The sequence below is a fragment of the Rhinopithecus roxellana genome, chromosome 3 (assembly GCF_007565055.1).
Source record: "Rhinopithecus roxellana isolate Shanxi Qingling chromosome 3, ASM756505v1, whole genome shotgun sequence".
NCBI lineage: Eukaryota > Metazoa > Chordata > Mammalia > Primates > Cercopithecidae > Rhinopithecus > Rhinopithecus roxellana.
The window spans coordinates 4,929,955-4,955,567 of NC_044551.1; the positions used below are offsets into that span (position 1 = coordinate 4,929,955).

The 25,613-nt window shown below is 37.3% G+C and overlaps 1 protein-coding gene across 1 annotated transcript in view; it reads left to right on the plus strand.

Moving 5' to 3' along the window:
• The window catches only part of PDE4D (phosphodiesterase 4D), a 1,457,192-nt gene that overhangs the window by 339,093 nt on the left and 1,092,486 nt on the right, over positions 1 to 25,613 (plus strand). The gene's annotated exons all lie outside the window — the stretch shown is intronic.

Genomic DNA, 25,613 nt, shown 5'->3' on the forward strand with positions numbered 1-25,613 from the left:
TGGTATTGCCTAGGTTTTCTTCTAGGGGTTTTGTGGTTTTAGGTCTTATGCTTAAGTCTTTAATCTGTCTTGAGTTAATTTTTGTATAAGGTTTAAGGAGAAGGGGTCTAGTTTCAGTTTCCTGCATATGGTTAGCCAGTTTCCCCAACACCATTTATTAAATAGGGAATCCTTTCCCCATTGCTTGTTTTTGTCAGGTTTGTCAAAGATCAGATGTTTGTAGATGTGTGATATTATTTCTGAGGTCTATACTCTGTTCCATTGGTCTACATCTCTGTTTTGGTACCAGTACCATGCTGTTTTGGTTACAATAGCCTTGTAGAATAGTTTGAAGTCAGGTACCGTGATGCCTCCAGCTTTATTCATTTTGCTTAGGATTGTCTTGGCTATATGGGCTCTTTTTTGGTTCCATATGAAATTTAAAGTAGTTTTTTTCTAATTCTGTGAAGAAAGTCAATAGTAGCCTGATGGGGATAGCATTGAATCCATAAATTGCTTTGGGTACTATGGGCATTTTCATGATACTTTTAATCCATGAGCATGGAATGTTTTTCCATTTGTTTGTGTCCTCTCTTATTTCCTTGAGCAGTGGTTTGTAATTCTCCTTGAAGAGGTACTTCACATGCTTTGTAATTTGTATTCCTAGGTATTTTATTCTCTTTGTAGCAATTATGAATGGGATTTGGCTCTCTGTCTATTACTGGTGTATAGGAATGCTTGTGATTTTTGCACATTGATTTTGTATCCTGAGACTTTGCTGAAGTTGCTTATCAGCTTAAGGAGATTTGGGGCTGAGATGATGGGGTTTTCTAAATATACAATCATGTCATCTGCAAACAGAGACAATTTGACTTCCTCTCTTTCTATTTGAATATCCTTTATTTTGTTCTCTTGCCTGATTGCCCTGGCCAGAACTTCCAACACTGTGTTGAATAGGAGTGGTGAGAGAGGGCATCCTTGTCTCATGCCTGTTTTCAAAGAGAAAGCTTCCAGCTTTTGCCCATTGAGTATGATATTGGCTGTGGGTTTGTCATAAATAGTTCTTACTATTTTGAGATATGTTTCATCAATACCTAGTTATTGAGAGTTTTTAGCATGAAGGGGTGTTGAACTTTATCAAAAACCTTTTCTGCTTAACTAATGAGATAATCATGTGGTTTTTGTCATTGGTTCTGTTTATGTGATGGATTATGTATAATGATTTGCGTATATTGAACCAGCCTTGCATCCCAGAGATGAAGCCGACCTGATTGTGGTGTACAAGCTTTTTGACGTGCTGCTGGATTCTGTTTGCTAGTATTTTATTCAGGATTTTTGCATATATATTTATCAGGGATATTGACCTGAAATTTTTTTGTTGTCAGTGTCTCTGCCAGGATTTGGTTTCAAGATGATACTGGCTTCATATAATGAGTTAGGGAGGACTCCCTCTTTTTATTGATTGGAGTAGTTTCAGAAGGAAGGGTACTAGCTCCTCTTTGGTAGAATTTGGTTGTCTGTCTGGTCATGGGCCTTTTTTGGTTGGTAAGCTATTAATTACTGCCTCAATTTCAGAACTTGTTATTGGTCTATTTAGGGATTCAATTTCTTCCTGGTTTAGTCTTGAAAGGGTGTATGTGTCCAGGAATTTATCCATTTCTTCTAGATTTTCTAGTTTATTTGCATAGAGCTGTTCATAGTATACTCTGATAGTAATTTGTATTTCTGTGACATCAGTGGTGATATCCTCTTTATCACTTTTTATTGTGTCTATTTGATTCTTCTCTCTTTTCTTCTTTATTAGTCTGGCTAGTGGTCTATCTTTTTTGTTAATCTTTTCAAAAAACCACCTCCTGGATTCCTTGATTTTTGAAGGGTTTTTTGTGTCTCTGTCTCCTTCAGTCCTGCTTTGGTCTTAGTTGTTTCTTGTCTTCTGTTAGCTTTTGAATTTGTTTGCTTTTGCTTCTTTAGTTCTTTTAATTGTGATGTTAAGGTGTCAATTTTAGATCATTCCTGCTTTCCCCTGTGGGCATTTGGTCCTATAAATTTCCCTGTAAACACTACTTATCTTTGTGCCAGAGATTCTGGTACATTGTGTCTTTGTTCTCACTGGTTTCAAAGAACTTATTTATTTCTGCCTTAATTTCATTATTTACCCAGTAGTCATTCAGGAGCAGGTTGTTCAGTTTCCATGTAGTTGTGCGGTTTTGAGTGAGTTTCTTGATCCTGAGTTCTAATTTGCAATGTGGTCTGAGAGACTGTTTGTTATGATTTCTGTTCTTTTGCATTTGCTGAGAAGTGTTTTACTTCCAATTATGTGGTCAATTTTAGAATTAGTGCGACGAGGTGTGGAGAAGAATGTATATTCTGTTGATTTAGGGCTGGAGAGCTCTGTAGATGTCTATTGAGTCTACTTAGTCCAGAGCTGAGATCAAGTCCTGAATATCCTTGTTAATTTTCTGTCTCGATTATCTGTCTAATATTGACAGTGGGGTGTTAAAGTCTCCCAATATTATTTTGTGGGAGTCTAAGTCTCTTTGTAGTTCTCTGCAAACTTGCTTTATAAATCTGGGTGTTCCTGTATTGGGTGTGTATATATATATGTATGTATATATTTAGGATAATTAGTTCTTGGTATTGCATTGATCCCTTTACCATTATGTAATGCCCTTCTTTGTCTTTTTTTTTTTTTTTGTCTTTGTTGGTTTAAAGTCTGTTTTATCAGAGACTAGGATGGCAACCTCTGCTTTTTTTTTTTTTTTTTTTCTTTTTTTCTTTTTTTTTGGCTTTCCATTTGCTTGGTAAATATTCCTCCATCCCTTTGTTTTGAGCCTATGTGTGTCTTTGCACATGAGATTGGTCTCCTGAATACAGCACACCAATGGGTCTTACCTCTTTATCCAATTTGCCAGTCTGTGTCTTTTAATTGGGGCATTTAGCCCATTTACATTTAACGTTAATAATGTTATGTGTAAATTTGATCCTGTCATTATGATGCTAGCTGGTTATTTTGACTTTTAGTTGATGCAGTTTCTTCATACTATTGATGGTCTTTACAGTTTGGTATGTTTTTGCAGTGGCTGGTATGGGCTGTTCCTTTCCAAATTTAGTGTTTCCTTCAGGAGCTCTTGTAAGGCAGGCCTGGTGGTGACAAAATCTCTCAGGATTGGGTTGTCTGTAAAGGATTTTATTTCTCCTTCACCTTTGAAGCTTAGTTTGGCTGGATATGAAATTCTGGGTTGAAAATTCTTTTCTTTAAGAGTGGCCCCCTCTCTCTTCAGTCTTGTAGGGTTTCTGCAGAGAGATCTGCTGTTAGTCTGATGTGCTTCCCTTTGAGAATAACCCGAGCTTTCTCTCTGGCTGCTCTTAACATGTTTTCCTTCATTTCAACCTTGGTGAATCTGACGATTATGTGTGTTGGGGTTGCTCTTCTCGAGGAGTATCTTTGTGGTGTTCTCTGTATTTCCTGAATTTGAATGTTGGCCTGTCTTGCTAGGTTGGGGATGTTCTGCTGGATAATATCCTGAAGAGTGTTTTCCAACTTGGTTCCATTCTCCCATCACTTTCAGGTGTACCAATCAAACGTAAGTTTGGTCTTTTCACATAGTCCCATATTTCTTGGAGACTTTTTCCATTCCCTTTCATTCTTTTTTCTCTAATGTTGTCTTCACTCTTTATTTCACTAAATTGATCTTCAATCTCTGATATCCTTTCTTCCACTTGATTGATTTGGCTATTGATACTTGTATATGCTTCATGAAGTTCTTGTGCTGGGTTTTTCAGCTCCCTCAGGTCGTTTGTGTTCTTCTCTAAACTGGTTATTCTAGTTAGCAGACTAGAATCTTTTTTCAATGTTCTTACCTTCTCTGCATTGGGTTAGAACATGCTCCTTTAGCTCGGAGGCGTTTGCTTTTACCCACATTCTGAAGTCTACTTCTGTCAATTTGTCAAATTCATTCTCCATCCAGTTTTGTTCCCTTGCTGGTGAGGAGTTGTGATCCTTTGGAGGAGAAGAGGCATTCTGATTTTTGTAATTTTAAGCCTTTTTGCACTGGTTTCTCCCCATCTTCATGGATTTATCTACCTTTGGTCTTTGATGATGGTGACCCTTGGATGGGATTTCTGACTGGATGTCCTTTTTGTTGATGTTGATGCTACACCTTTCTGTTTGTTAGTTTTCCTTCTAACAGGCCCTTCTGTTGCAGTTCTGCTGGAGTTTGCTGGATGTCCACTCCAGACTCTATTTGCCTTGGTATCACCAGCAGAGGCTGTAGAACAGCAAAGATTGTTGCCTGTTCCTTCCTCTGGAAACTTTGTCCCAGAGGGGCACCTGCCAGATGCCAGCTGGATCTCTCCTGTATGAGGTGTCTGTCAACCCCTGCTAGAAAGTGTCTCCCAGTCAGGAGGCACGGGAGTCAGGGACCCATTTGAGGAGGCAGTCTGTCCCTTAGCAGAGCTCAAGCACTGTTCTGGGAGATCCACTGCTCTCTTCAGAGCCAGCAGGTGGGAATGTTTAAGTCTGCTAAAGCAGCACCCACAGCCACCTCTTTCCCCAGGTGCTCTGTCCCACAGAGATGGGAATTTTGTCTATAAGCCCCTGACTCAGGCTGCTGCCTTTCTTTCAGAAATGCCCTGCCCAGAGAGGAGGATTCTAGAGAGGCAGTCTGACTACAGTGGCTTTGTGGAGCTGCGGTGGGCTCTGCCCCGTTTGAACTTCTTGGTGGCTTTATTTATACTGTGAGGAGAAAACCACCTACTCAAGCTTCAGTAATGGCAGATGCCCCTCCCCTCACCATGCTCAAGTGTCCCAGGTCCACTTCAGACTGCTGTGCTGGCAGCAAGAAATTTAAGCCAGTGTATCTTATCTTGCTGGGTTCCATAGGGGTGGGATCCGCTGAGCTAGACCACCTGACTCCTTGGTTTCAACCCCTTTTCCACAGTTGTGAACGATTCTGTCTCACTGGCCTTCCAGGTGCCACTGTGGTATGTAAAAAAGAAAATCCTGCAGCTAGCTCAGTGTCTGCCCAAACAGCCACTCACTTTTGTGTTTGAAACCCAGGACCCTGGTGGTGCAGGAACCCAAGGGAATCTCCTGGTCTGCAGGTTGCAAAGACTGTGGGCAAAGTGTAGTATCTGGACTAGAATGCACCATTCCTCACAGCACAGTCCCTCACGGCTTCCTTTGGCTAAAGGAGGGAGTTCCCCAACCCCTTGAACTTCCTGGGTGAGGTGATGCCCAACCGTGCTTCGGCTTGCACTCTGTGGGCTGCACCCACTGTCTAACCAGTCCTAATGAGATGAGCTGGGTATCTCAGTTAGAAATGCAGAAATCACCTGCCTTCTGCATTGGTCTCGCTGGGAGCTGCAGACCGGAGCTGTTCCTATTCAGCCATCTTGCCAGCCAACCACTATAATTCACTTATTTTCAAACGTTACCATTAGAATTGTATACCATATTACAAGTTTCAAACACTACTATCCTGCCAGGGCACAAAAGAGTTCTTAGTTGTCTAAAAGAATTAGCTATTGTTTCATCTGTATATGGCTTGGTCTCAGAGGGTGATTGAGACATGACAAGAAATGATTTATTTTTTCTCAAGAGAAATAGAGGCTCTGGACAATAGAGTCATAACAATGACATGTAGAACATACATAGACAATTCTATGAAGAAATCTGCCAAGCCATGACTATCGACCACAATTTTCAACTTTCAACAGTGAGATGAATATACTGTCCGTATATCTAATAATACAAAGCTTCATTTATGAACATATTACTTCTCAAAATAAAAATTTGGAGCAGTTTGTGATTTAATGATGGATATTTTTTATAAGAACTATAATAGCAGTTAAATTATAAAACTGAAGTTACTAATATTAGTCAGTGAGTCTTTCATGAGCTTTTATTTTAATCAGCTAAAATACTAAAACACTTTAGCTAAAGTATTCAACTTATAGTGAGAAGAGTTTTGTTTTCAACACAGTTATGAAAGAATTCAGGCTCACTTAATAGTAAATAAAAATCTTAAAGAAGAAATCATTGTTTAAAATATTACCTCATTGAGTTTTCCAGTAAATGGAGCAAGAATTAACATTTAGGGTAATAATAGTTAATGTCTGTTTTTAATTATCTGACAGAATACTTAGGGAATGGACATAGGCAGTGAAGAAAAGTAGTTCATTGTATTTGTAACATTAGTTTTGACTGTGCATACACCTAATATTAACTATATGTATAGTACACAATTGGTCATTTTATTTTTAAAATATTACCTCATATCAATAATCCCAATTTAAATGGTTAAGAACATGGAAATAATTTCCATGAAGTCTGCATTTCTGGGTAATGGTTATATATAACCAAAATGAAAGCTAATTAATTCATTTGGTCAAACTTACGGTGACATAAAGCACAGACTGTAGACATATACAATTTTAACTAGGACAATGTTATTCTACATCTACAAGTGGAATTTCCACCCAACCTGGAGGCTCATCAGCATTTACCTTTTATTCAAAAGGGAGATTGGTGAGAGAGTAGAGGCAGATAATCACAGCATCACACTCTGCTAGAAAAGCAAGCTACAGCTCCCATCCTGCTGGTGATGTGTCAACACTCTGGTCTTTCTACACAACAGCACACTTGTACCATAAAAGAGTCTTTGCTTTTTCTGTGTGATGAGCTGTAAATCTTCATATTAGAAAAACTCAGAAAAGAATTTTGCTTAGACTCTAATAAAATATGAAAATTGTGGCTGATGGGAGCTACACATAGATAAATTAGTCCAGTATTCTTCTACTTGTGAAATTTAAAGAACTTCATTGTAAGAAATAAAGATAATTGGGAAAATTGAAAAGGAAGTGTTTCCAGTTTGATAGAGTGAATGTGGCATTCAAAATATATTTCTAAATGAATGATAAAAATAAAATACTTACAATATTATCAGAGTTTATTTCCATAATAAATATGTTCAGGAATGTTAAGTGGGGAAGCCTGGGCAGCCATTGTGTTGTAACTGGCTCTGTTTATTTTTTGCTGTTCAAAAGAGAAAGAAAGGAAACTTAGCACAATAGCAGAATTTCCTAATGGTGGCTATTACCATTTTACCACTGAGAAAAGGACATCTATGGGTCTTTGAAAAGCTAGAAAACATCTTGAATATCAGAAATTATAAAGAACACTACCTGGTATAGATTAAACTAAAGACATGGCATTATATGGTCTCAAGGCCACAGACGTCGTTGGGTCCTATGAAGCTTGTCATATATATCTATATTTTTTAATGAATTTAACCAGCAAGCAATACAATGGAGCCGCCTAAATTTTTCCCAAATCTTCAAAATGATGGTGACATAAATATGTCACTTAGACAATATTTCATTTTTGATATAAAATTTTATTTTTTATCAGTTTGATAATATACATGGGACTAAAAAATGTAGTTGTGTTAAAATCTTTTAGGGTTGCTTAGGAAATCACTTTAAAAATAGAAAGTGTCAGAATAAAAGTTGTCTGCTTATGTTCCATATTTCAGAGCTACTGTTGATTTCTTTAGCTAAACAACATTGCACATAAATAGGTTAGGAATTATAAACTTCCAGATGTGCTACCTGTCTCCTTTCAAAACACTCCTTTAGGTAATGTACTAATTATTTTTGGAATCACTTGTCTTCTCTGCTTCAGCAAAAACTCTACCAGGGCAGACAGCACTTTCCCTCTTGTTTGTTTTGAATTTTTATGACTTAGCACAGTGATTGACACATAAATATTAATAAAACCAATGAATGAGGAAAGCAATGAATATGTAAACAAATGGGCCCAGACTAAAAAGTAAATTATATGTATCAGTGAGAGTCAATAATAAATTAATGAAATAACCTTTTATTTGAAACTGAAACAAATTAGGGGAAATTTATGAACCTTAAATCTTTTTGTAAAGATCTAGTACCCATAAGATAAAAAAAGCAATGCTCATCCTTTTTTCCATTGAAATGTTATGTTCAAATGAGTTTTGTTTCTGTACTTTACACATCAGTTAAAGCTGAATTCATAGGTGCTGAGCATTTTAACATATTATATTGCATATATTCTTCCCAGATGCCCCAAACTTCAAGATTATATAATGGCTTACTCTCGCCCTGTCCCTATCCACCAGATAGTATTATCCACATACATTCTCACCTAGTTTTGTGCTGTGATGAAAAACCATATGTGTATCCTATTCCTAAGTGAATTAACCTGGCATGCAGGTAACTGAAGTGCACGTGATCTGGTCTCTGCTGACATATCACAATGCCCTCCCCCCTCCTTGCAACCACGGATGATGGTAACGTTTGTTATAAGATAAAATGTTTTAAAATAGTACACACTTCAAATTTCAGATTTTATATGTATTTTGTGTTTTTCCTCCCTCTACCCCTTTCCAAAGTTATGAATGAAATTCTAGGACCATTTATAAACAAAGCACAATTTAGTCCAAGTAAACCAATGGGCCCTGAAGTGTCCGAGTCAGAGTTTATTTGCTGAATTTAACAGAGGTAGGCAACCCAGGCCTGTGAGGACACGAGGATGACTAGGCAACAAAGTGCGTTAGTCAGGCCTGTGTTTGCCTTTTGGTAAGAGGACAACATTGACTTCAGTGTCAGGGCATAAAGGAGACTCAGGACTTGTTAATTTTTTTTCCCATAATTCTGTGAACTTTGTGAATTCCCTAATGTTCTTTTAACAAGAGTTTGGGGACATGAGTTTATGTGCCTTCTTGGATATATTCATGGGAGTTTGCAGAGAAAGTTGAATAAATTATTACATTAATGGCCTGTGTAAATTCACCAACACCTTTTCACTATCTCATCAATCATCCTGTTTGAGTTATTATGATTCACTCTGCTGATGAGATCACATCCTTTTTTTCCTGATACAGGAATTATTGTATACCAGGGGACTGGATTTTAAACTAAGCGTTCTCCTTAGAATAACTTGAACAATGGATTGGTGGGTCCTTACACTATTATGTGCTGTGTAGCTGTATGAGTGTGTCTGCATGAACTTTAGGACATTATTTGAGATATTTTAAGCCATGTGTACCTCATGAACTTGTAGCTGATTTCTCGTAGTTGTTTTAAAAGATTTTCTCAGAAAACCTACAGTAAAATCCATCAGGTTCACATGAATATATTAATTTGTGTCATATCAACCCAAAATGAATATGATCTTCCAAGTAGTGATGAAGGATGATAAGTGTAATATTTCCAGCCAAACTTTATTTTGAAACATCACTCAGTGTTTTACATGTTTAGTGGCTGTTAAATTCTATATGTCTAAGAAAACTGTGAAAAGCATAATTAACTTATTTGGTTGTTGTGTATCTTTTAAAACCACAGTTTGAATCTGCTGGGAATGTTATAGTGGCACTAGTAGTAAAGGAATGGCAAAGATGTTAAGACTTTCTCAAGCTAAGACCCGAGCTTGGTATTGAGTTTTTAGGAGGGGCCCGCATGACATCTCTAATTGCTTTGGCAATCCAATTGTTGAGACAAGTAAGTGAGCCCATAGGGTGCCTCCCAAAGAATTAACTTGGTCATTTGATATAATGTTGCACTCTCCCTATTTGGAAGGAGGGGTGGCCAGCCTCACCTCTACCATTGAAGATTAACCCACTGCAAATTTTCAAAAATCTAATATCTAATTTATTACGCAGACTATCATTTGGGTTTCATAATCCTTAAGTATCTCTAAATTTTATTATTATTTTAGATTTTTAAATAAGACTCAGCCTAACTTGATGGAAGGAAAAGGGGGTCTAGAAGCACGCAGAGTTTGGCCCTTGGTTCTTAAAGTGACTCGCCATATGAACATGGGCAAGTTATTTAACTTCTTTGAGCCTTTTGAATTTTCATCTGTAAAACAGAGATAAAAATGCCTTCCTCAGAGGGTGAAAATAAGGATTAAGTACAATAATGAATGCAAAATACCTGGGCAGAGGACCTACCTTGATGTTCTATTCTCAACATTGATATTTAATCAGTATACACAAGTATGCACAATTTTTTTTTTTTTTTTTTGAGACAGAGTCTCACTCTGTTGCCCAGGCTGGAGTGCAGTGGTGCCATCTCAGCTCACGGCAACCTCCACCTCCTGGGTTCAAGCAACTCTCCTGCCTCAGCCTCCTGAGTAGCTGGGACTAAAGGCATATGCCATCATGCCCAGCTAATTTTTGTATTTTTAGTAGGGACGGGGTTTCGCCATGTTGGCCAGGCTGGTCTCGAACTCCTGACTTCAGGTGATCCTCCTGCCTCAGCCTCCCAAAGTGCTGGGATTACAGGCGTGAGTCACCGCACCCTGCTGTATGCACCTTTTGCCTGGATGGTCTTCCAGGCTACCATGTGGATCTCTCTCACACAATAGAGGGAGAGTTGTGCAGCATTGAAGGCTTCAGAACTGTGTCTGGTCCATTCTGATTGTTCAGTGCCCCTGAGCACAAGTTTTTAAACATTTTGAATCTCACCCATAGTAATTCTCATCTTGCAGAGAGAGAGCATTGTGGCTATATAATGTGGGTAAAGTACCTAGTGTAATGAATAACATGGAAATGATAAACATCATAAGTTGTATTACTGTCTGTGGTAGTCTGAATAATGGTCCTGAAAAGATGTCCAAGTCCTAATTTCTGGAACCTGTGAATATGTAACCTTATATGTCAAAAGGAACTTTGCAGATGTGATTAATTTAAGGATCTTGAGATGGGGGGATTTTCCTTGATGATCCAGGCAGGCCCGAAATGTAATTATAAAGAGACATTTTAAGAGAGGCATGAAGGTCAAAGGCAGAAGAAGGCAATGTGACAATGGAAGTAGAAATTGGTGTGAAGCCGCAAGCCAAGGCATGCAATGCTGAAAGCCTCTAGAAGCTGGAAGAAGAAAGGGATGAATCCACCACTGGCATCTCCAGAAGCAATTAATCCCACTGACATCCTGATTTTAGCTTAACTCTATAAGACTAATTCAGGGCTTCTGACTTATTTGTGGCGTTTTAAACCACTCAGTTTGTGTTAATTTGTTGTAAAGGCAATGGGAAATGAATACACTTCCCATCCATAACCCCTGTCTCTAACTATGTTGAAGTCTTTACCACCCCCCAAATCTGACTTTTACTTGCATGCTTCTTGCCTTTGCACATACGCTTTTCCTCCCTGTTTCTTCCTATCTCCCACATCATTGCCTTTCTCACATCTTCTCTACTCAGCAAATTCCTACTTATCCTCTGAGAGGGAGGACCAGATCATCTCAGATATACTTTGCTAGCTAAGAAAAGAGTCCTGAGACTGCTTTGAAATCTTGTGGTCCTTTATCCATAGCTCATGAAAATAACGCTGAGCTAGCAGTGTATATTATTTTTATTTCATCCTGGAACTATGTCTTAGCAATATTTTTATTGGAGAAAAAACTGAGAGCAAACTCTCTGTTTCCCACATTCCTATTGCCAAATTTCTCTGTGTGATTTACTTTCACTGCATTGATTCTAGAAATTGTTTTGACAACTGTGTTCTAAGATGACCCTTTGATTCATCCAGATGGTGTGAAAATGTTCCCCTTCAAAAACCTCACACTGCTTTTCAACATCCTAATGGGTAGAATCTCTAAATCCTTAGGGTGTCAACAAAAGCAAAGGGCATATTTACACTTCAGTTGGGTGAAATTAATTAACATGGAAGTTAATATTTACAATTAATGGCGATTACCTGACTTCAATAGTGAGATTGTGTAGCTACTTTGTATCATTCACTCTTTTTTTGTTGTTGTTTTTGAAATTGTGGCAAAAAATGGATAAAATAAAATTCACCCTTTTAAAACATTTTTTGAATTCCTGGAGTATAAAAGTGGTAAGATAACCAGTGGTAGGATCCTTCTTGCTGAACAATCAACATTGTTTTGAAAAGAGGTTTGAATATCTTTTCTTTGAAAATCCTGGTGCAAAACTTCACACCCTGATCGTTTAAGAGGTAGTTATCAGACACTGGAGATGAAATACTGGGGATTTTTGTGTTCTGGTTCTCAGTATACAACCAAAGGTAGAATTTTGACATTGAGAATAAATGCCACTCGTTTCTTATGGAAAATTTGTAGTTTACTCGACAACAGCAGAAATGAAAGGTGAGATACTTTACTGGTAATATTGTAGGTCTTCGTGAGTAAAAACTCAGTTAAAAGTATATTGAGGGGGACACTGTATGTAGATAGACCTGGACATGATCTCTAATTACAAATGGAACTTTTAGAAGGGCCAGATTCTTGATACAGAGACATTTCATTTGGTGGCAATAACCATGGCTTGTCCATAGAATGATGCCGTATTATTCTTCTGACCTAACTGCAAAGAGAAAAAGATTCTGCAAGAAGAACTGCAGTTCTTCAAAGTATGCAATGTCGATTTCCAAGATGAATGTAGTTTCTGTCTCTGAGGAATTCTGAACAGTGATAAAGTTTCACAAGTTTATGCATATCTTTTGTTTTACATCCTTCCCTAAAAGAACTTGTGGTAATGAACAAAAGGGAAGAAATAACATTTTTTAATAACTATGTGGAAAGCTCTATAGTAAGTGCTTCACATGTTATCTCATTTAATTCTTACAACTATCTTATCTAGTATATTATCTCCCATTTGACACTTTAAGGAAGCAGCTGAGAGATGTTTCATAACTTGCCTAGAAAAGGTAGGATTTGAATGCAGGATTATATTATTCCAAAACTCACAATGTGCTTTACACAACATCAAAGTAACATATTGTAAGAATGAGTACCTTTCCTATTTGAAACAAATGAGTCCTGGAAACTCTTACCCTGTTTAGTTATGGGATGGCTGAGAAAGTAGAAGGTGTTGAGATCATGAAAGAGAGAAGTTAACAAAGAGCTTTGTAATCCAGAAATAAGATCACAATAGAGAAGTAGAAATTGTATGACTAATTTTACCAAACTAAATAGCCTGAACTATTCAGTGTGACTATACACATTGATCAAATTAAATGAGTATACCATAGTCTAAAGAGGACCAGATTTATATTCTATCCAAGAAGTCATTAATTATGTTGGTTACTATCTTCATCGTGGTTATCATTTTTCTTAGACATAGCTTAATCTATAAGATTTTACTGTATTTCCCTGAATTACTAAATTTTACTATTTTTGAAGTTTTACTAAATACTTCAGAAGCTTTACTAATTAAAAAGGTAATTTATAATATTTATCACTAACCAGTTGATAACAAAACACTTCCTTATAGCTTCTCAAGATAATAGCTAGAAAACAAAGCTTTTAATTATTCTTATAATTTGCTTCTGAAACTTCACTGATAGTCTGTTGTATATTTTCTGCATATGTAATTACATCAGGTTTTGACCATTTTCTCTGAGTTAAATAATTCCAGTTACTTTAGCCTGCCATTGTTTCTCTTTCTCTCTTATTTCTTTCTCCCTCCCTCCCTCTCTCTTTCTCTTATTTTAAGGCATATTATTTGTCTAATTTTAATAGATATTCCAGCAGTTAAATATTCTTATTGTAAATTTCTTGCAATTTTTAAATGTGGAATTCCAGTAAAAAGCTTTTGGTTTGGCAGTAGGTGAAAAAATAGATTGAAATTTATGTAAACATATTATTCTTCATCAGGCAGGGCTAGCTGACTGACATCTGCCTTGGTTTGGATTCACATACAGATATAAAAGGAGGCTATACATGGAAATTATCCCTGGGCTCCTCCCTGCTGGTTTTCCCAATTTCTGCAGCAGCCTGCATGCTTGTATTTAGGATTCACCAATTATTTTGACTCTTATATGTGCTTGGCTTTTGTTTTGATTTACTCTACAATGGCAGGATGTGCTGGGAACTGATGTGATGAAGTAAAGGAAAGCAAATAGCCTTTGTCATGTTTAATTTCCTTTAAAATCTATTTGCTAGTGAAAGGCCTTTAAATTTTTTCTTTATAATTAAATGTTTGTTAAAGCAAAAGGTCTCTTCTTGTATCTATAGAATAAATCAGAGTTTCTTTAATCATAGGTGGTTAATCCTCACTACTCCTTTACCCAAATAAATTTCATAAGATGCTAAAGATGTCAAGGAAAATTCTTTTTTTTTTTTTTTTTTTTTTTTTGAGATGGAGTCTTGCTCTGTCACCCAGGCTGGAGTGCTGTGGCCAGATCTCAGCTCACTGCAAGCTCCGCCTCCCGGGTTCACACCATTCTCCTGCCTCAGCCTCCCGGGTAGCTGGGACTATAGGCGCCCACCACCTCGCCCGGCTAGTTTTTTGTAGTTTTTTTTTTTTTAGTAGAGACAGGGTTTCACCGTGTTAGCCAGGATGGTCTCGATCTCCTGACCTCGTGATCCGCCCGTCTCGGCCTCCCAAAGTGCTGGGGTTACAGGCTTGAGCCACCGCGCCCGGCCGAAAATTCTTATCTCTGACTAGAAGAAACTATTTTTTCACAGATAAGATGTGAAAGGTTCTGAGTTGTCCACTACTCTTTTGGGTTCTACATTATTCTATATCCATTTTCAACAAAAGCATAAGTTATGGGAACATTGTATTAAAATAACATTAAGGTCCATACCGTGTCCCTGGATCAGAAGTCTCCAAATCATAAAAATTGCAGTGCTCCATCAATTGATCTGTAGATTTGATATAATTTAAGTCAAAATACTGACTTGTTTATTTTGGGGGAACTTGCCAGTCTAGGTCTAAAACTTCCATAGAAAGGCAAAAATTAATAGTCCATTCATTCCTGAAGAACAAGGAAGGTAGATTTTCCTTACCAGGTAGCGTGAGTTTTAAAATTCATTTATTTATTTATTTTTGAACACTTATTTTAAGTTTGGGGTATATGTGCAGTTTTGTTATAAAGGTAAACTTGTGTCACAAAAGCATTGAATTTTATGCCATATTATCTATGGTTGAAATATAATGGAGAGCGAGTTTATTTTAAAACCATGTGTCTGTTTAAGGTTTGATTTATGCTGACTTCAGGATGTGACGAGTTTTAGAAATCTGAGTATAGGAATGAACTGTTCTATTGAAAGTGTCGAGTTTATAGCTTTTAGCTCTACTGGTCATGGATATTAACCAACTCTTTAAGCAGTGTTTGACTCATGGCCATCAGGGTAAAGTCTGTGTAATTAGGGCTTTAGGACATTGGGATTAGTTAAACCAATTGCTTCTAAATTCTGTCCACTGCTTTAATCCAGCACTTCAGGCATCAACGGGTGATGATGGGAATGATTCTGTAACTTGCATTTATGGTCTAAGAGCTCACTGGTGTATATGCCTGGGTTAATTGGGGATTTTAGGTAGCCAAAATTAGAAAATAGAATGCACAGTATGAGAAATGCCCACATCTCTCAGGATGGGGGATGCTGGGGCCTCCATACCATCAACTAGCACATACATAACTCACTCCATTTGCCACATCATCACTATCACCATCACCACCAACAACAAGCACTTGACCTCCATCCTAACTTCAACAGTCACCTTCTGTCTGCCTAATTGATGCTATAGAAGAACAACAGAGACTCAGAAGGGCAAGAGGGTGGTGGTGACGAGTGGTGGATGATGAAAGATTACTTACTGGTGTGAACCTTGAAAATTTGAGACAAGTCTTAGTTAATTTGGAAAGTTTATTTTGCCAAGACAGTGTTGAGAATGCGCACCCCTAACACAGCCTCAGGAAGTCCTGACAACATATACCCAAGGTGGTCAGGGTACAGCTTAGTTTTATAAATTTTAGGGAGACATGAGACATCAATCAATGTATGTAAGAAGTACATTGATTCAGTCTGGAAAGGTGGGACAACTTGAAGCAAAGGCAGGAAGACTGGAAGCGGGAAGTGGGCTTCCAAGTCACAGGTAAGAGAGATGAACAGTTGCATTATTTTGAGTTTCTGATTAGCGTTTTTAAAGGAGGCAATCAGATATGTATCTATCTCAGTGATCAGAGGGGTGACTTTGAATAGAATGGGAGGCAGGTTGGCCCTAAACAGCTTCCAGCTTGACTTTTCCCTTTAGCTAGTGATTTGGGGGCCCCAAGATTTATTTTCCTTTCATACTGGGTACAATGTACATGATTTGAGTGATGGATACCCTAAAAGCTCTGACGTCTCCACTATGCAGTCTATGCATGTAACAAAATTATACTTGTACCCCATAAATTTGTACACATAAAAATAAATCACAAAAACAGAACAAAAATAACAATGGTCCTAGCCATAAAGCAATTTTTATTTTAGTGGGGAGGACAGAAATGTATCTAACCAATTATACTGGAAAGTGGAGTGAGCTCAATATACTAAAGCAGAATTATTGTGCATCATAAATGCTTAAGAGGAGGGAAAGGGTAATCTGACTGGAGGGATTGAGGAAGATTAGAGAAGTTGCCATTGACTTGGCCTTGAAGCAAAAACAGGGGTTTATTTATTTAACAAATCAACATGTATTCAGTGCTTAGAATTTAGGAATCATTGGAAGGGCATACTGGGAAGAGATTATATTGAGATCAAAGATCAAAAGAGAAAAAAATGCAACGAAGCTTTTAGAATGTTGAGTCACAGAAGGCTCTTAAAGCAAAGAACTGTAGGAGGAAAGACACAGCTGAGGAATGTAAATTAGAAATATGGATCAGGGGCATTTCATGGATTTTACTCACTTTTATTACAAGTAATTGGGATACTTTCTTCAGTCAGCAGCAACCATGGAAGGTTTTGAGTTGAGTGAAATGAACAGAGCACGATTTATTGGTGGATGTATTGGAGGGAAGGAAAAATTATAATGAGGAAGACTAATTAGAAAAATTTAACAATAGTTTAGGCAAACAATGAGGGCAGTCAGACCCTGGGTGACAGGTTCAATAGAAGAGCAAACCTCAGCATCATGCAACATATCCATGTAACAAACCTACACATGTATCTCCTGAATCTAAAATTAAAAAGAAAAAATGAGAGAAGGAAAAAAGTTAGGGGAATGAGAAGGTATGATTAAAGAAACTTCTCTGAAGAGGTAACCTTTGAAGTGAGCCCTGAATAACAAGGAGGATACTGTAATACTTTGGGGCAAGTCTCCTGGACAGAAAAAAGTTGCACGTGTAAAGGCCTTTAGGTGTGAGAAGCTCATTAGTATGGAGAAAAAATAAGTCTAGAGAAACATGAAGCAGAATGAAATTGAAAGAGTGAGCAGGGTTCTGGGATAGCATGCTGAGAAGTAGATTTTATTTTAAATGCCACAGCAAATCATTGAGGGTTTTCAGCAAGAAGATTAAACGATCTGATTTAAGTTTGTAAATGATTTCTCTGCCTAGGGTGTGGAAAATGGGTTGCTTGGGGCTAGAACCGAAAACTGGAAAAACAGCTGAGGGGATGGCTAATGGACTCATCATGGTGTTGAAAGTGATGAACAAAGGATAACCCCTAAATATTATTCATCAAGTTTATCAATTTCCTATATAATTGGACTGAGTTAAAGACAGCTAATCACATATATTCGGTTCAGTATCACTACACTTTTTCTTGTCTTGGTGTTTCCTCATTCTCAGGACCCAAATTAATTAAGTATATGTGAGCACTTTAAAGATTTTATGATCTGTGCATAAGAAATGACGTATGAAGAGAAGCCCAGAATTATAAATGGAAGGATGATGCCATGTTGTCAGGCTGCTCTTGCCAAAAATGTGAATGTGTCTATCTTACTGCTGAGTCATTGATGCACTTGTCTACTTGTCTGGGTGGACTAAAAGAGTCTCTAGTCCACTGTTTTTGTTTGTTTGTTTTAAACATTTCCATGGAAATATTTAGCAAGGACATTTTCAATGAAGAAATATGAATAGTGATATTTGTTTTGTGACTAATGCTGTAATTTTTGTCACATGTAAATGAACTGAGCCTCGAATTATTCACATTCTGATGTATCTCCATTCAACTCTCAAACTATCATTTCATGTTATAATTTTGCTACCATTTGTAAAAACCATCACCACATTACCTATTTAATAGTTGAATGAGAGTGTTCTGACTTTGAGGGAAAATCTGCTAACTAGACAATCCCACGTGACCCACAATTTGTTATAAGTATAAAAAATGAATTAACTCATAATATTTAGGGTTTGTTTGTTTGCTTGTTTTTGAGACAGAGTCTCACTGTATTGCCCAGGCTGGAGTATGTTGTACAAGCTTTCTAAGTCTCTTCTTATTATATTAGAGTTTTACCTAAAATAATAAATATTAAACATACTGTATATTGTAAAATTTTCTAGTTTTACTAAATCATTTTACATGCTGAGAAAAATCGAGAAAAAAAGTTGTTTTGAGTGGTCTCTTGGTAAATGTAAAACACTTTAAAGTTAAGACTACGTCTGCTTCATTTGGAGTTGAATCCCCAGGATCTAGCATAGTGGTATAGAAGAAGCTGAAAACTTTGGGATGAATAAATAAAATCATTAATTGCTGGAGTAGTTGGGGGCATAATATATTTGATACAAACTATTGCTTCCAAAGGTTTGCTTAACATAGATGTGAGTCTAACATTTTTCTTCTAGTTAACATCATACTAACTAAAATGCTCATATCTTGCTGCAAACTTTTTCATAAGTTCTACTTTCAAGTTCTTTGGCAAATAAAATATCTTGACACACTACTTTATAAATGAGGCCAACTAATAAAGTAGTTACATCATTTACATCTGTGTCTTCAGTCTAATAATTGGTATAAATCCAATTTATCTTCATATTCTTGATTATTCAACAATGCTTTCCCTGTAAAAATACACTTGATCATCTCAAGTGCCTCTTTTTGAATCAGAACAAATCTAATCTAACTTGCCCATCCCGGGCTGCACCAAACTATCCCTTGCCAGGAGTTCTACCTTCCTTGGTGCTTCTGAAACAAACTGTGATGATATTTCAAGCAGTTTTTTTTCTCTGCTCGTTTGTGCGTTTGAAGCATTGCTCATAACCAAGATTTTGCCCTCTTGCCTTTTAACTTCAAACTGTTTTTCCAAATTGATTTAAATGTTATATATTCAATGGATGTTTCCGTGGAACTATTTTTCAGAGTTTTTCACTGAACGGCTATGTCAGGCTTATTTTGTATCTCCACAGTGATTAAACAACCTCTGTTTTAAATGAACATAAAAATATGACTTACAAATTTGTGGCCAAGTGCAGTGCTCACTTGGAGTTCTTTACTTGTGCTTGGGGACTGTTTTATGATGCTTTGAATCACCAAATGCCCTGTGATGTATCCCATGCTTCAAGATTGTTCTGAATTCATCTCAGTATCTTTTCCATTTTCACCACTTACAAGCTTTTGCTCCAAACATAACTGCTTGTGATCAGCTCTGGAAATTTCTAATTGAAACTATAATGTTAAATAAATACATCTTTGAAACAATAAATAGAGTGACACTTAGTTCTCTAAAGTTAGAATCTCTAGACTTGTTGCTATTTTCAGACTAACTTCAACAGGAAATGTAACTAAACATAGTTTCATGTCTGTACACAGAACTTTTGTTTAAGTACCTTTGTGGTACTTGAACTACATGTGGTTGAACCAATGTTATGAGTGTGCATGTTCAATCAAAAATAAACAATTATGGTTTGTAAGAAGACACACTGTTTTGTAAATTCTCTTTCTCTTTCTCTCTCTCTCCCTCTCACTTATAGTTGAACTAGAAAATTCTAACCATGAATACTATTTATTTTTTAAAGAAAAATCCATCTAGGTAGTAGTATACGTTTTCCTAGTCTTTTCTCGTTATATTACAGTTTTAGCTAAAATAATGAATATTAAAAATATTGTATTTTGTAAAATTTTCTAGTTTTACTAAGTCATTGTACATGTTGAGGAAAATCAAGAGAAAAATTCTTTGATCCATTTTTCAGAGAAATACTAGCCCTATGATTGGGAGTTATTAGTGGTATCTGTGGTCACAGTCGTGCATACGTTCACTTTGATTTGATTACAGTGTTAGTGACACTTGTTTCCCCAACAACTCTGATGTACCATATTTTCTAGTCTCTCAATATATGTGAATATTTTCTGCTTAGAGGATTTAAAACATGAAATTTACTGACTTGGAATAGTATGAATTATTCTGCTTCTAAGGATGTTTCAGTCAGCCTTATAATGCACCTAGTGTGAGAAGCAGTGACACAAAGAAGAATAGAGCCAAACCTCAGGTAACACCCCTTTTAGGTGTGGAGAGAAGGGGACCTGCAGAAGTAGAGAAAGAAATCTGAAAAGAGGAAAATTAGGAACATCAGGGTGATTGATGCATGTGAAGCAGGAAGAAAGGCTTAAAAGCAATTGTTAGTGGAGAAATGAAGACAGATAAGAAAATAAACAGGCCTTTGAAGCTGAGGTCTAGGAAACTGTTGGTGTGGGGAATGCAACCGAAATTGCCAGTTGAGTCAGGCAGCTATGAGCAAGTTCTATGGTAGATATAAACCATGCTTTCAAACAAAGAAGTTGAAGTGAGAAAAAAAGAGCCCAGATGCTAAGGACATAAGAAAACAGTTGAGGTAGAGAAAGAATTTAAGGAGGGCTGAATGTTATATAATAGCTGCCATTATTTGACTACTTATTATGCACTGTGGAGAGTTCTAAATGCTTTAGTTAATTTAATCTTCATGAGACACCTAAGAGATAAATCCTGCTATTATTATTTATATTTTGGATAGGAGATTAAGGCACAGAGAGGTCAGTACAAACAAGCAAGTGTCAGGATTCAAAGAAGGAGGTTTTGCTCCAGAGGCCTCCTGAATTTAACCACTGTGCTAGAGAGACAGGGACATTCAATGGAGCATTAATGTCCTGAGCTGGTGACAGGTCGAGCTGAGCCTGTTGAGGAATCAGCATCAGTGGAAGAGGAAAGAGATGAGGATGCAGGGAGGCTTGGTGTCTTTGAAATAGATAAGAGAGGCTATCACAATGTAATGGTTTCCACTTGACACAGAAAAAAATGCCTTACTAATTAGAGGACCAGGGCAGACACAAGAGGAGCCTAAAAAGAATGGAATGAATTAGAATAATCACTGTGGAGTCTGTGATAGGGGGTCAACTAAGGTGGAAATAAGTAATTACCAAATAACAATGAGGGGTCAGCATCGACAAAGGAATATGTTTGTAATAGAAGATGTTAGCTTCACAGCTGTATCTGAAGCCTGGGAGCGCAGGTTGAGAGGGACATTGAGGTGTAATGAGGGATGTGACATCTTAGAGAGAGAGCTGGGATGCTCTCAGGAACTTCATTGATACCCCTGTCTGTAATAGAAAGAGGTAAGTATAGCAAAAAGTTAGAGCCAGTAATTGGTTTGCACATTTTAAAAATTGGATTATGATTAAAGGAAAACATTTAAAGACCTTGTCTAAAGGAATATAAAATTCTTGAGTCTAGGCACTCTCCATAACTTACATTAACTTCCCCACTTCTATAGGAATATTCCTCTGTTATAAGGATTCAATAAATATGGTGACTTTATTGTTATTCAAAAGATTATAGGGAACTTTAGGAGGTGGTATGCGTGCAGAGGAGTCCATCTACAAAAACCTTTTTAGCCCATCTTCTAAGCTGATTTTGGAAAAGGAGCTCTTTAAAGGAGAATCCAGCTACAGAAGTGACCTTTAAAACTGTCCTATCCAGACTCTGGCTCTCTAAATTGGAATCTTTGACAAAACCACAGCTGGAAGACAGTAGCCAGTAATACAGCAGCCATTAACACAGCTCCATGGCCAAAGAGGAGAGATTTTTGTTTCTACTAATTACACAAAAATATGCAATATTCAGCCTGGTGTGGTGGCTCACACCTGCAATCCTTGCACTTTGGGAGACCAAGTCAGAAGAATCACTTGGGCCTAGGAGTTTGAGATTAGCCTACACAGTGTAGCAAGACTCCATCTCTGTTAAAAAATAAAATCAAGTTTAAAATAAAATTAAAATGCGACATTTACTGCTAAGATGTGCTTCTTGAGGATGGCACTTGAAATGGCCCACCACCAGGACATTAAAGACAAGGTCTGCTCCTGTTTCCTCTTGAGAGAGGAAGAATACTAGTTAGATTTACAGAAGTATCAATACCAATATGCTTAGTGTATTTAGTATTCTTGCACTTATAACAGAGCATCAGATAATTGGCTTGAAATTTGACCTCAGCTTTTCATTCAGTATGCTAATGATGGTATAAAATTTGCACTCCTTACATAAATAAACGTACCCTCAAATGTGTCATTTTCCTGCATTGACAGATGGATTGCATGCTTGAAATTACCACAAATTCTTATTCTGATCAGCTTTGCACAGCACTCTGCATCCACTTTTGTTGTTTGCCGCATGTTATAGCACTGCTTATGCTCTGAGCCTGCGTCTCAAGGTAGCTACAGCATGACATTTTCCTTGAACAGTGATAGGCAGAATTTAATTGACTTCATTTTGCTTGGATTCTCAAAGGCTTCTGTAGCTATGCCTATTACCTAACACTGCTCTCAGGAGGTATAAAACGGTGTCCAATTATTCTTGTTGCATGTCATTGAGTGACTTGGTGCCACTTGCAGCAGCCCTTCTTGCATTCCGAAGACTCCATTCCTGAATCTGTTGTGACATAGAGACTCTAGGGACCAATGAGGTTTTGTGTAGGAGGGCCAACTTTTCTTTTCCCCTTAGAATACCTTTGTCTGGATTTCGCCCCCTTTCCTATCTTTATAAAGAGACCTTAAATGAAGGCTACAGCTATAAGATGAACAAATAGCTGGCTATTAAAAATCCCTAAATTGTCATGCAATTGCAAACATGATCCCAAATGATTGGTTTGAACAAACTTCAGACTTTACTGATCGGAGGTAGGCAAATTCCCAGTTATAGGCTGACCTTCCACTGCCCTCAGAGCTAACCCTGTAAGAAAGATTAAGCTTATGTCTAGGATGGGAGAGAGATGGGAGGGAGGATGGCTGGAAGAAAGGAAGATGTTTCACTTCCTTATGTTGTGGCTTAATGTAATGGCTTAAGAACAATAATTAATTTTTTCCTCATAATTTGTTAGGCCAGATCAGGTATTGGCTTGGTGATTCTTCTCTTCATGTGACATCAACCTGGCTGCATTCAACTGGTGACTGGGCTGGGCTGGGCTGGGTTGGTCTGGGCTGGAAATTCCAGGAAGCCTTCGCTCCCATCTGTGGTGCCTCAGGGTTCCTCTGTATATTTTCTTTGTTTCTTTCACTGTCATAGTGTTCTCTAGAGAAATAGAACCAATAGGCTGTGTGTGTGTATATGTATACATAACAGCCTGTATGTTTGTGTGTGTATGTGTGTATACATAAACATACAAATGAGGCATGCCTCATTTTATTGTGTTTTGCTTTATGGTGCTTGGCAGGTATTTTATTTTTTACCAATTGAAGGTTTGTGACAACTCTGCATCTAACAAGTGTATTGATGCCATTTTTCCACAGTATGTTCTCACTTTATGTCTCATTTTGGTAATTCTCACAATATTTCAAACTTTTTCATTATCACTAATTTACTACAGTGTTATGTGTGACCAATGATCTTTGTTGTTACTATTATTATTGTTTTAGGGTGTCAAAAACCATGTCCATATAAGATTGTGAACTTAAGTGATAGATTGTGTGTTTTCTGACTGCTCCACCGACCACCCATTTATTATCTCTCTCTCTCTGCCCTCAAACCCCTCTATTCTCTGAGACACAACAATAGTAAAATTAGGTCAATTAATAATTCTACAATGGCCTCTGCATGTTCAAGAGTTTTCAGTCTTTTACTTTAAATTAAAAGCTAGAAATGATTAATCTTAGTGAGGAACACATGTTGAAAGCTGAAATCGGTTGAAAGCTAAGCCTCTTGTGCCAAACAGCTATCCTAGCTGTGAATGCAAAAAAAAAAAAAAAAAAAAAAAAAGTTCTCGAAGTTGTGAATGCAAAGTTCTTGAGGGAAATTAAAAATACTACTCCAGTGAACACATGAATGGTAAGAAAGCGAATAACCAGATTTCTTGCTCATATAAAGTTTTAGTGGTCTGGACAGAAGGTTCAAACCAGCCATAACATTCCCTTAAACCAAAGCCTAATCTCAAGCAAGGTCCAAACTCTCTTTATTTCTCTGAAGGCTGAGAGAGGTGAGGAAGCTGAAGAAGAAAAGTTGGATGCTAGGAGAGGTTGGTGCATGAGGTTTAAAGGAGAGAAGCCATCTCCATAACATAAAAGTAAAAGGTGAAGTAGCAAATGATGTAGAAGCTGCATCAAGTTATCCAGACCTAGCTAATATCATTGATCACAGTGGCTACACTAAATAACAGATTTCAATGTAGAAGAAACAGCCTTACATTGGAAGAGATGTCACCTAGGACTTTCATAGTTAGAGTGGAGAAGTCAGTGCCTAGCTTCAAAGGACAGGTTGACTCTACTCTTAGGGCTAATGCAGCTGGAGACTTTAAATTAAAGCCAGTGTTCATTTAGCATTTCAAAAATCCTAGGGCTCTTAAGAATTATGCACACTGGTTTCAAAGAACTTGACTACTGCCTTAATTTCATTATTTGCCCAGGAGTTATTCAGGAGCAGGTTGTTCAATTTACATGTAGTTGTGTGGTTTTGAATGAGTTGCTTAATGTTGAGTTTCAATTTGACTGTGATGTGATCTAAGAGACTGTTATGATTTCAGTTCATTTCCATTTGTCAAGGAGTGTTTTACTTCCAATTATGTGATTAATTTTAGAGTAAGTTGCATGTGGCACCAAGAAGAATGTATATGCTATTCTTTTTGGATGGAGAGTTCTGCAGATACCTATCAAGTTCACTTGACCTAGAGCTGAGTTCAGGTCCTGAATATCCTTGTTAATTTTCTGTCTTGATTATCTGCCTAATACTGACCGTGGGGTGTTTAAGTCTACCACTGTTATTGTGTCTAAATCTCTTGGTAGGTCTCTAAGAACTTGTTTTATGAATCTGACTGCTCATGTATTGGGTGCATATGTATTTAGGACAATTAGCTCTTCTTGTTGAATTAATCCCTTTACCATTATGTAATGTCCTTCTTTGTCTCTTTTGATCTTTGTTGGTTTAGAGTCTGTTTTGTCAGATACTAGGATTGCAACCCCTGCTTTTTTCCGCTTTCTATTTTCTTGGTAAATTATCCTCCATCCCTTTATTTTGAGCCTATGTGTATCTTAGCACATTAGATGAGTCCCTTGAATACAGCACACTGATGTGTCTTGATTCTTTATCCAGCTTGCCATTCTGTGTCTTTTAATTGGGGCATTTAACCCATTTACAGTTAAAGTTAATATTGTTATGTGTAAATTTGATCCTGTCATCATGATGCTAGCTGGTTATTTTGCAGACTTGTTGATGCAGTTGCTACATAGTGTCCATGGTCTTTATATTTTGGTATGGTTTTGCAGTGGTTTGTAATGGTTTCTCCTTTATATATATAGTGCTACCTTCAGGAGTTCTTACAAGGCAGGCCTGGTGGTGACTAATTCCCTCATCATTTGCTTATTTCTCCTTTGCTTGTGAAGCTTAGTTTGGCTGGTTTGAAATTCTTTTTTTTTGTTGTTAAGAATGTTGAATCTTGGCCCCCAATCTCTTCTAGATTATAGGA